The following is a 9,901-nucleotide window of genomic DNA, read 5'->3' as shown; positions in this document are numbered from 1 at the left end:
CCCACTCCAACTTATGAGAAGTTGGATAGGGTACTTGCTAGTGTGGAATGGGAACAAAAATATCCTTTGGTGTCGGTTCATGCAATGCAAAGAGCGATCTCGGACCATACACCACTGCTTGTAGACTCGGGAGAGGCTACGCGTATTGCGAACAAGAATGCTTTCTCTTTCGAACTTAGTTGGTTTGAGAAAGAAAACTTCTTGGAGATCATCGCACGCGAATGGGCAATTCCTGTTAGTGGAAGCACTAGTCTTGAGAGATGGGAAAATAAGATCCGACATTTGTGACAGTTTTTGCGAGGTTGGGCCAGAAATGAAAGTGGGCTTTACAAACAAGAAAAAGAGTGACTTACTCGTTTGATCGAAGCTTTAGATTTAAAAGTTGAAAATAACCTGCTTACGGTGAATGAGCAAAGTTCCAAGTCCGAAGCTGAGCAAGGCCTACGAGCTCTTCTTAGAGAGGAGGAGCTCAAATGGGCACTGCGTGCCAAAGTGCTTAAGGTTGCCCAAGGGGATGACAATACACAATTTTTCCATATGATTGCGAATGGCAAACATAGGAAGAAGAAAATCATTCAGCTTGAACAAGACGAGGGGACAATTTTGGGGCATGAGAATCTGAAAGATAGACGAAACTGTAATTGGAGATATTCCTCAGCTCCAGGTAGAAGAGAACGATATTTTAGCTACACCGTTTACTGAGAAGGAGATTCTGGATGCAATCTCACAAATGAAATCGAATAAAGCACCGGGACCAGATGGGTTTCCAGCTGACTTCTATAAGAAATGTTGGCATAATATTAAAGATGATCTTATGCCTATGTTTCATGATTTATTTAACGGTCATTTAGAGTTGTTTCATCTTAACTTTGGTATGATTACGCTATTGCCAAAGAAAGAAGAGGCAGTTCGGATTGAATAGTTCAGGCCCAATTGTCTTCTTAACATGAGTTTCAAAATCTTCACAAAGGTGGGGACCAATAGATTGACACAGATCGCGCATTCAGTACAACTGACCAAACAGCGTTCATGCCAGGGCAACATATACTTGAAGGGGTGGTCGTTTGCATGAAACGTTACATGAAATCCATTCGAAGAAGCTTGATGGGGTTATCTTCAAAGTGGATTTCGAGAAGGCGTATGATAAAGTAAAGTGGCCCTTCCTACAGCAGGCAATGCGCGTGAAAGGATTTAGCGAGGTCTGGTGGAACCAAGTGGGTTCTCAAGTCCAGAAGGGTAGTGTCGGAATCAAGGTTAACGATGATATCGGTCCATTACTTTCAGACACACAAGGGTTTGAGACAAGGAGATTCCATGTCTCCTCTCTTGTTTAATATAGTGTTCGATATGTTGGCCATCCTTATTGGTAGGGCCAAGCAGCATGGTCAAGTGGAGGGGTTAGTTCCTCATCTGGTCGATGGAGGAGTATCCATCTTATAGTACGCTGACGACACTATCTTATTCATGGAACATGACATTGCTAAGGCGCGTAATATGAAACTTATATTATGTCTCTTCGAACAATTGTCTGGTTTAAAGATAAACTTTCACAAGAGTGAGTTGTTCTGCTTTGGGAAGGCCAAAGACGAGCAAGAAACTTATAGACAATTGTTCGGGTGTGAATTAGGTTCTTTACCATTTAGTTATTTGGATATACTGATTCACCACTGTAAGTTATCTAATAAAGAATGGAAGTGTATCGAAGACCGAATTGAAAAGAAGCTTAGCTGCTGGAAGGGCAAGCTTATGTCTTATGGAGGTCGGCTAGTGCTGATTAACTCGGTACTGACTAGTATGCCGATGTTCCTACTATCGTTCTTCGAAATTCTGAAAGGGGTACGGAAGAGACTTGATTTCTTCAGATCCCGGTTCTTCTGGCAGTCAAATGAGGCCAAGAGGAAATACCGTCTCGCACGATGGGATATTTTTTTGCCGACCAAAAGACCAGGGGGGTCTCGGTATTGAGAATTTAGAAATCAAGAATAAATGCCTTATGAGCAAATGGCTTTACAGGTTAGAGACGGAGCCGAAGGGCATATGGGCACAGATTTTGCGTAATAAGTATTTACAGACGAAAACGCTTGCCCAGGTTACCATGAGACCATCTGACTCACCATTCTGGAAAGGGCTTATGAGAACAAAAGAACTGTTCTTTCGTAGGGTCAAATTCTTGGTTGGCAATGGGATGTCAACAAGATTTTGGTAGGATACGTGGTTAGGAGAGACACCTTTGGCCATACAATATCCCACCCTTTATAACATTGTGCAACGTAAGGAGGATTACGTAGGCACAATTTTCCAAACGATTCCCCTGAATATTCAGTTCAGACACGCGTTAGTTGGTAAGCGATGGACGACATGGATGTACTTGGTTCGGAGATTGATAGATGTTCAACTCTCTGACCAGCCGGATTCGATGCAATGGAAATTAGCTAAAAATGGGGTATTTACGATGAAATCATTCTTTATGGATTTGATTAATTCTGGCCCGATCTTGAAGTCGTTGCATATTTGGAAGATTAAGGTTCCCTTGCATATTAAAATTTTCATGTGGTTTGTCCACAAGCAAGTAATACTCACCAAGGACAACTTAATCAAGAGGCGATGGGTAGATAGTTCATGTTGTTGTTTTTGTGATCATGATGAAACAATACAACATTTATTCCTTGAATGCCCACTCGCCAAATTGCTTTGGAGAACAATTAATATAGCCTTCAACATTAATCCTCCAGTTGACATTGAGTCGTTATTTGGAACATGGTTAACTTGGGTTGAACATACTACTGCAGCTCGTATTCGGATTGGAATATGTGCGCTTCTATGGGCTATATGGAACTGTAGAAATGATTTGATTTTTAACAGACAACACACTTTAACTTTCTTGCAGGTCATCTTCAGAGCTACCGCATGGATCCGTACGTGGTCCTTACTCACTCCTTTGGAATCCAGGGAGCCTCCAGTTACTGGGTGCAACCAGTGGGAGATGGTAGCACAGGCTATATTCAACCGGTTCGAATGGCGGTCGCATAACAGGATAGGAGTTTAGGAAGCTTATCCTTCATATTGCCGTTCCGGTTGTGATTGTCAGCATGTACTTTTCTTCTTCATTTGCTTCGCTCCACTTGCGAGCTGTAATACTTTTATGACTTTGTGCTACTTCGTGGATTATTTAATAAGATGGCTGCGTGCATCATTATGATGCAGAGGCCGGGGGTATGCCTCCATTTCCAAAAAAATCAATGCTGATGAGTTTCTGGGTAGACTCTGGCAAATGTATTTTGAATTTTGCACTGAGGTCCAGCAGGTTGCGGTCCACATTCTCACCACCTACAAAGGGCCTTACTCTGAGCAGGTCTCTGCTGCCATGCTGGTATGTTCATGCCTCTGTCAAAAACGTGTGGTTTTACCTAATATCCAGTGTTCATGCTTCAATCAACCAACTGTAAAATAATGTTTTGAAAGGGTATGCAAAGGGAGGCAATCCAAGCATCTAAGTTGCTGGATCAAGAAGTTGATAACATTGGGGACGAACTTCAGGTTTCTAAAGATATCCGGGAATATATGCTGGACCTTTTGAAGATCATTAGGGAATTCTTTCCTCGTCAATCTGAGATCAAATATACTTCAATCAGGGATCCTCGTATTGCCATGGGAAGCAATCATGTAGAGTAGGGAAAAGTATATTTTCCGTCCTTCAACTATCTCGAAAGTATACAAATGATCCCTCAACTCCAAAACCAGTAAATCTTAGTCCCTTAACTTTCAAAACCGGATAAGTTTAGCCCCTCATACCGCTTAGGGTGGTTTCGTCCAGACGTGGAGTGGTTTTTGACATTTGTGCGTGCGTGTGTTGTACCTTGATCTCATGGGTCGGTTGAGTTAGAATTACATTGTATAGAAAATTGTACAGGCTGTGTATATTGTACAGATCAAGTAGCTAACCGACCGTATCTCAACCAAATGTCTTATAAGCACGTATGCATCACTGCCTGTTAGCATATGCTTTAACTAATTTTACATGCCGAGATCCTGCTGCTGCCCGGCCACATCGGCAATTGGCCAGTGTCGACGAGCGCTGAGGAGCAGAAGCAAGCGGCTCCGCCGCGTTCGATGCCGAGGACCGGACCATGATGAGGCACCCTGGAACTTGGGACGCGGACGTGCAGCGAGTTTGAGCTACGACAAGATCGTGCGCTGATACGTCTCCAACGTATCTATAATTTTTTATTGTTCCATGCTGTTTTATTATCAATCTTGGATGTTTTATAATCATTTTATATCATTTTTTGGTACTAACCTATTGACATAGTGCCAAGTGCCAATTGTTGTTTTCTGCATGTTTTTACATCGCAGGAAATCAATATCAGGCGGAGTCCAAATGCCACGAAACTTTATGATGATTTTTATGGACCAAAAGGAAGAAGTTGGGCCCTAGTTGCACCTGGGGGGAGTCCTGAGGAGGGGACAACCCACCAGGGCGCGCCAGGAGGCCCAGGCGCGCCCTGGTGGGTTGTGCCCACCTCGGGTGCCCCCCGGATCGCCTCTTTGCTCTATAAATACCCCAAAAATCTAGAAACCCTAAGTACGTCGACAAAATATTCATCCAGCCGCCGCAGAGTCCAGAACCACCAGATCCAATCTAGACACCATCTCGGATGGGGTTCACCACCTCCATTGGTGCCTCTCCGATGATGCGTGAGTAGTTCTTTGTAGACCTTCGGGTCCGTAGTTAGTAGCTAGATGGCTTACCCTCTCTCGCTAAATTCTCAATACAATGGTCTCTTGGAGATCCATATGATGTAACTCTTTTTGCGGTGTGTTTGTTGGGATCGGATGAACTTCGAGTTTATGATCAGTTATATATTTTTATATCCATGAAAGTTATTTGAGTTTCTTTGATCTCTTATATGCATGATCTCTTATAGCCTCATATTTCTTCTCTGATATTTGAGTTTTTTTTCCAACTTGATCTATTTATCTTGCAATGGGAAGAGGTGCCCGGTAGTGGGTTCGATCTTACGGTGCTTGATCCCAGTGACAGAAAGGGAAACGACACGTATGTATCGTTGCTACAAAGGATAAAAAGATGGGATCTATATCTACGCAAAAGATAAATGGATCTTGTCTACATCATGTCATCATTCTTATTGCATTACTCCATTTTCCATGAACTTAATACACTAGATGTATGCTAGATATCGGTCGATGTGTGGAGTAATAGTAGTAGATGCAGGCAGGAGTCGGTCTACTAATCTTGGACGTGATGCCTATGTAATGATCATTGCCTGGATATCGTCATAATTATTTGAAGTTCTATCAATTTCCCAACAGTAATTTGTTTACCCACCGTTTGCTATTTTTCTCGAGAGAAGCCACTAGTGAAACCTACGGCCCCCGGGTCTTCTTTCTCATATATTTGCTTGCGATCTACTTTTCCTTTGCATTTTTATTCAGATCTATTAAACCAAAAATACAAAAATACTTTGCTGCATTTTATTTTATTTGCGATCTATTATTTCAATCTATTACAAATTTCTGGCATCGTTACCGGAAAGGGATTGACAACCCCTTTAATACGTCGGATTGCGAGGTGTTGTTATTTGTGTGCAAGTGTTGTTTACGCTGTGTTGTTTGGTTCTCTTACTGGTTCGATAACCTTGGTTTCATCACTGAGGGAAATACCTACCTTCGCTGTGCTACATCATCCCTTCTTCTTTGGGGAAATACCGACGTAGTCCTAGCAGATAGGACCTTTCTGGCGCTATAGTCAGGGAGCAATCACGCGCCCACCATCCACTACCAAACACGAATGTGCACCGGTGCCTTGCAGGAGCTCGCGATCCCCGTCCCCTGTAAAACGTCACGGTTGGTGCCCCTCCTTCCATCCTAGTTATAGCCATGTCAAGTCCAAGCTCAACATGGACTGAAGAAATGTAGGTGCAAAGCTTGTTTTTTAGGGCCTGCATGAACAGTCAGAGTCGGAGCGCTCGTGCACAAGCACCAGCGGTGGCAGCAACAAGAGAACAAGAGCATCCTACCTCCAGCACTCCAGCAGCTACCACGTAGGCAGGAAACGCCAGAAAGGCATCCTGCACAGGTTGTTGTTGGGCAGCCTCATCGTGGAGACACCGAGCTGATGCGCACTGAGCCGTGCCGCCGCCATATTCGCTCATTGCACACATTGCCAGGCGCCGTCGGCATGCGCTGCCGCAACTGCTTGCATTTTTCACCTCCCATGTGCACTGCTGCTTGATGGGCATTATGCCGAGCACCTTTCCTGCACGTTTCTGAATCAAAAACCACTCCATGTCCACACAAAACTATCCGAGGGACTAAACTTATCTGGTTTTAAAAGTTGATGGACTAAGTTTTGCTTGTTTTGAAGTTGAGGGACGATTTCTATACTTTCGAAAGAGTTGAGGAATGGAAAATATACTTTCCCCTATAGAGTATGATCTGAATAATAATATTATTTTTTATTACTTATTACATTTCAATTGTTGGTTCAGTAGTATGATTCCATTCTCGATCTGCTATTAAACACCTATGTAAGCCAAGCGAGGAAATTGAAAGTCCCATAACAACCAGGAGTGTTGCTCCTGCTAGTCCATTTGAATCTTGACAGAGCAACACAAACTACAGAAAAAGGAAGACAATGGGAATGTCCCAAGGTAGAAACTCGAATGCAATGGTTTCAACCTTTATGCGGGTTAATTATTTATGTTCTGCGTGCGCAAATTCTCGCTAACAAGCATCACTACAAAAAATACACTTCTGAGATGATACATGTTTGTCACAGTAGGTCATGTTTTCTGTCATGCATGTACATCCATGACGATTTTATGACAGAATCAAGATAGGCATACTTGTGTTGTCATAGAAGTGTTCCATGACATTACCAAAATTATCATCACGGAAGTGTCCACTTCCATGACGATAAATCGCGCGTCACAGAAGTGCTTTCGTCAAGGGTGACTGACACGTGGCATCCACCGTAACGGGTCGCCGTTAAGCTATCGGGTTCCGGTTTGGATCCGATAACCCGTTAACAGCCCGGACCAATGGAGATTTTCCACATGTAAAATTCGCAATGGCAAGAGGAACCACGTGTCGGCTCACCGTTGGGACAGATGTCATCCACCCATTGGACCGAAGGCGCCTATGATTTGTCGACACGTGGCAGGGCCCAACAGAGGCCCATATAGGTTAAAAAGGCTGGCCCAGTCAAAGGCCTGTATTATTTACTCAGGTACTAGTGGGCCAGCCCAATAACGGCCTGTTTAAACATGGCCCATTTCCGGCTCGAAGCCAGATCTGGCCCGTTAATTGTTCGCCGAATATTTGGGCCAAAAGGTCAAAACCGGGCTTTTATTTGTCCCTCTAGAAATATTATTCACCAAGTGCCAGGAAAGCTTTAGCTTTGCCATAGAGTGACAGTCGGGGGGGGGGCAGAGTACAGTATCTTTCTTTCTATAAAAATATATGGAATCCGCGATCCTATCATATTTTTGAAGTCATTTTTGCATTCGAAATTATTTTCTTTCGCAAGAGCACTCAAACATAGATTGAAGAATTACGACCCAGTGACATTTCAGCCTGTTAGAGGCCCGATGTAGACATGGGCCCATTTCAGCCCGGTGCGTCTTTTGGCCTGGGATTGGCTCGTGCTGCCCATGGGCCATATATGGTCCGACGCGACATCCGCCCCTCTAACGGCCCGTGATAAAGGTGGCAACAGTTCAACTATAACGCCCACGATGCGGCTATATCTCCCACGTGTCGAGGCACGACTTAGAGGCATAACCGCATTGTGGTATTGTCGCAAGAAGGGTTATCTTCACACAATCCCATGTAATGAACAAGAATGGGATAACGAGAGTTGGCTTACAATCGCCACTTCACACAATACATAAATATAATTCATACATCATCCAAAAATCCACACATAGGCCGACTACGGTCAAATCCAAAAGAAAATAAGATAACCCCAAATGCTAGATCCCCGATCGTCCCAACTGGGCTCCACTACTGATCATCAGGAAAAGAAACATAGTAACGACCACGTTCCTCGTCGAACTCCCACTTGAGCTCGGTTTCGTCATCTGCACTGGCATCGTCGGCACCTGAAACTGTTTGGTAGAATCTGTGAGTCACGAGGACTCAGCAATCTCACACCCGCGAGATCAAGACTATTTAAGCTTATAGGAAAGGATGGTGTAATAAGGTGGAGCTGCAGCAGGCACTAAGCATATATGGTGGCTAACATACGCAAGTGAGAGCGAGAAGAGAAGCAACGCAACGGTCGCGAAGCTAGAAATGATCAAGAAGTGATCCTGAAACTACTTACGTTCATGCATAACTCAAACCGTGTTCACTTCCCGGACTCCGCCGAGAAGAGACCATCACGGCTACACACGCAGTTGATGTATTTTACTTGGGTCAAGTGACAAGTTCTCTACAACCAGACATTAACAAATTCCCATCTGCCTCTTAACCGTGGACACGGCTTTCGAAAGATAATACCCTGCAGGGGTGTCCCAACTTAGCCCATTATAAGCTCTCACGGTCAATGAAGGATAAACCTTCTCCCGGAACGACCCGATCAGTCTCGGAATCCCGGTTTACAAGACATTTCGAGAATGGTAAAACAAGACCAGCAAAGCCACCCGAATGTGCCGACAAATCCCGATAGGAGCTGCACATATCTCATTTTCAGGGCACACCGGATGGGCAAGACGTCGGGTTGGCATAGACCCTGGTTGCCCAGGGGGCGCCGGACATCGCCCAGTTTGGGCCAGCACTCGAAGGAGCACTGGTCTGGGGGTTTAAATAAAGATGACCCTCGGGCTCGCGAAAACCCAAGGGAAAAGGCTTAGGTGGCAAATGGTAAAACCAAGGTTGGGCTTTGCTGGAGGAGTTTTATTCAAGGCGAACTGTCAAGGGGGTCCCATAAATCACCCAACCGCGTAAGGAACGCAAAATCAAGGAACATAATACCGGTATGACGGAAACTAGGGCGGCAAGAGTGGAACAAAACACCAGGCATAAGGCCGAGCCTTCCATCCTTTAACAAATATATAGATGCATTAATTAAATAAGAGATATTGTGATATCCCAAAATATCCATGTTCCGACATGGAACCAACTTCAACTTCACCTGCAACTAACAACGCTATAAGAAGGGCTGAGCAAAAGCGGTAACTTAGCCAAACAACGGTTTGCTAGGAAAGGATGGTTAGAGGATTGACATGGCAATATGGGAGGCATGATATAGCAAGTGGTAGGTAGCGCAGCATAGCAATAGAACGAATAACTAGCAAAGCAAAGATAGAAGTGATTTCGCGGTATGGTGATCTTGCCTGCAAGGTTCTCAGAGTTGTCGAAAGCTTGATCCTCGTAAGCGTACTCAACAGGTTCCTCGTTCACGAACTCGTCTCCCGGCTCTACCCACAGCAAGAACACAAGCAATGGAACCACAATCAATCACGTGAATGCACAAGCAACATGATGCAAAACATGTATGATATGCGAGATGTGGTATGCGATGCGTATGCGTGCTGCGGAAGAAAAATGATGAACAAGGCAGTAACTTGGCAAACCAAGTATGCCACTGGAAAGATGAGATGATTTTGGTCAAAATCGATATAAAGATCACCGGAAACGGATGCACGGTTTGCAAATGGCAAGCAAAACAAGAATGACACAAATCTGCGATTAACAGCATGATAGCACTTAAAATGCAACAAGTAACTATGCTACAGCACTCCAACATAGCAACAAAACATGTGACAGTAATCTACAGGAGATGCTTGACAAAAGATGAACACTGAGCTATGGCTAGATCACACCACAGCATGTTCAATCAAGCATGGCAAAAGTGCAAAAGATATCAGGTTCACAG

This window comes from Triticum aestivum, chromosome 1D, assembly GCF_018294505.1.
Source record: "Triticum aestivum cultivar Chinese Spring chromosome 1D, IWGSC CS RefSeq v2.1, whole genome shotgun sequence".
Classification (NCBI taxonomy): Eukaryota; Viridiplantae; Streptophyta; class Magnoliopsida; order Poales; family Poaceae; genus Triticum; species Triticum aestivum.
This window is presented reverse-complemented; position numbering follows the sequence as displayed.